This window comes from Octopus bimaculoides, chromosome 14 (assembly GCF_001194135.2).
Source record: "Octopus bimaculoides isolate UCB-OBI-ISO-001 chromosome 14, ASM119413v2, whole genome shotgun sequence".
Classification (NCBI taxonomy): Eukaryota; Metazoa; Mollusca; class Cephalopoda; order Octopoda; family Octopodidae; genus Octopus; species Octopus bimaculoides.
This window is the reverse complement of record NC_068994.1, coordinates 33783612-33786435: the sequence shown is the minus strand read 5'-3', so window position 1 is coordinate 33786435 and position 2824 is coordinate 33783612. Positions and strand designations below refer to the sequence as shown.

The 2824-nt window shown below is 37.8% G+C and overlaps 1 protein-coding gene across 4 annotated transcripts in view; it reads left to right on the top strand.

Annotated features, from left to right (window-relative positions):
* Nucleotides 1-2824, top strand: part of LOC106875086 (protocadherin-17) — a 424117-nt gene that overhangs the window by 385924 nt on the left and 35369 nt on the right. The window lies entirely within an intron of this gene.

Sequence of the window (2824 nt, the reverse complement as noted above, 5' to 3'; positions counted from 1 at the left end):
TATATATATACATATATATATATACATATATATATATATATACGTATGTATGTATAGATGCGCATACATATACATACGCATGTATATGTTTTTTTCTCTCTCTCACTCCCTCTCCCTCCTCTATCTCTCTTTCTCTCTCTCTCTACATATATATGCATGTATTGTCTCTATATGTGTCTTTGATGTAAGAGGTTATAGGAAAAATACTCTTTAACCATTTCACATATTTCTGAGTTATGTTTGTGCTTTTTTTTTTTTTTTTTTTTTGCTTTGTGTTCTTTGTATTTCATCGTGATTGATTTAAAATGAAATTTCGATGTTCTGATTCACTATCTTATTCGTTATCTAATAGGTACTATTTATATCGAAGTAGGTGTCATATGATCGGCGACGACAACGATTGAATATCGGAAGCATAGACTAACACTATCACTGGGCTAAGAATATATACCTTTAAAAATGAAATTGAAAGACAGCTTTTATTTATAGCTAGCCAAGCTAAGCGAAGAACTGACAGGATCATTAGAAAGTCGGACAAAATGCTTAACGGCATTTCTTCCAGCTCTTTGCGAGGTCCGTTCAGAAAGTATCTTAAAATGTTTTTTTGTTTTTTTTCGGCTAAAACTAATGCCACATGGGCAATATCCGTTGGGTGGTAAGTGACACCATCCTTCCTGAGCATGCCTGAAAATTTTCGCACCGTTAGGCCGCGTCAGTTCCCGGTTGGCGAAGCAGCAGAAGCAACTCCGAGTGGAAATCGGTCAGGGCATGCTGGACTACGTAAAGGACTACTCAGATTTCATGAAGACCACCATCAGTAGTGATGTGACATGAGCTTATGGCCTTTGCACGATGCGTTCTGTCATCTTGCATGAAATCAAAAATACGACAATCGTGCACAAGATGATCGTACTTTTGGCTCAACAGCCGAGAAATGACATGACCTACCAGCACGCTTGCACAGGAAGGGTGGCATCATCCTCATCCATAGGTTATTGCTCACGCGGCATTAGATTTGGCAGGAAAAAATAAAGTCGGATACCGTTTGAAGGTACTTCGTCCGTTCTCAGTTCAAATCCCGCCGAGTTATACTCTCCTGTTCTCTTCTGGTTGGTAAAATATAGTTCCTATCAGGTAGTGGGGTCGATATAATAGACTTCTCCTTTACTTTCAAAAATTACTTGCCTTGAAGCTAGCAACGGATTCGGCGGCCAGTTCAGGAGGAATTTTGTGATATCGGTGTCTATACACCAAAGAAACCAGGTAACCAGTCTTACGAGAGCTAGGGTTTGGTGCTAGGAATCTGCAAAAAAAATAAAGTAAAAATAAGCTAGTTTTGAAATGTGAAACAGGCGTTTTTGAAGTGAACTAATGTGATGTGTACATAGAAATTTATCATGTAAAATGCCAGTAAAATCGTAATGGTTTTGTATGAATTTTAGAAATGAAGGAATCGTTAGAGCTTCGGACATATCTTTTATGGGCTTAGTGCTAGGGTTCTGGAAGAAAAATTAAATTAAAACTAAGCTAGTTTTCAAACGTTAAACATAATTATTACAGTGAACTAAGATGCGATGTATATATAGAAATTTAACATGCAAAATACCAGTAAAATCGTAATGGTTTCTTATGAATTTTAGAACTGAGGGAGTCATTAGATGTCTTGTAGCATTTTGAAGCTTTTGTGCCGTAACTTGACGTTCTAAGTTCATATGGCACCGACGTCAACTTTGCGTTTCATCTCTCAAGAACCAGTAAAATAAGTTCCAGTCGTGTATTAGTGTCGATGTAATCTATTGAACCTCTTACCTTAGAATTGCTTAGCTTATGCCTATATAGAACCTACACACCTTTCTCCGATGTGAAGTATGTAACCATTGCGCTCTTTCCGTGTGTAACAACTTCTGAATGATCTCTGGAAAATTTAATACAGTGTAGTGATTGTATTTCTCTTCTCAAGTGGAGTCAATCTTGAAATGCCATTTGGGAATTAAGCTATAACCTCTTCAGGCGGAAGTATTTTTAATGACTCAAGAATTATATTGTATGGTATTTGCTACACCTGTATTTGTCTACGCTGTAACACATAGCTTTATCTGTTTAACAATCGCCATCTCTCTTACTCTTGATTTCTCTTTCTCTCTCTCTCCATCTCTCACTCTCTCTCTCTCTCTCTCCTTTTCTCTCTCATTGTTAGAATAGTTGGTGATTCAAGCTCAAATACTTTCAGTAAAGGAAGTAATCATCATCAATAGCCTCAGCATCAGGATTGTCATCATCGTGACCGTCAACGCCGTCAACGTCACGACGACGACGACTATCGGTGGTGATGGTGGTAGTAGTAGTAGTAGTAGTAGTAGTAGTAGTAGTAGTAGTAGTAGTTGCAGTAGCAGTAGCATTTTGTAGAGAGCGAGACAAAATGCCCTGTGCTGTGTCTCTGTTTTGACTTCAATCTCCCCGCACAATCGACTTAACGTTTCATGCAACTGAGGTCGATAAAATATAATATAAACCCATGTGAGTGCGAGTAATACTAGAGTCGAGCCTTATTTTATTGCTCCCAGTTTTATCTTTCTCCGTTTTTCTGAAAAATATATGTATACATAAGCGTGTGTGTGTGCGTGTGTGTGTGTGTGTGTGTGTGTGTAGTTATAAAGTTGTGTTAACGCTCTATGTCAACAAATGTCCGTGGCAGAAGCTCAAAGCTAGATTGAGATATATACCTTAAAAACTCACAGCTTGCAAATACAATTTATAACCGAATTGAGATAACTAATGCCGGATTGGGGGAACTTTGTCAATTTGTATTTAACCATTACGTATT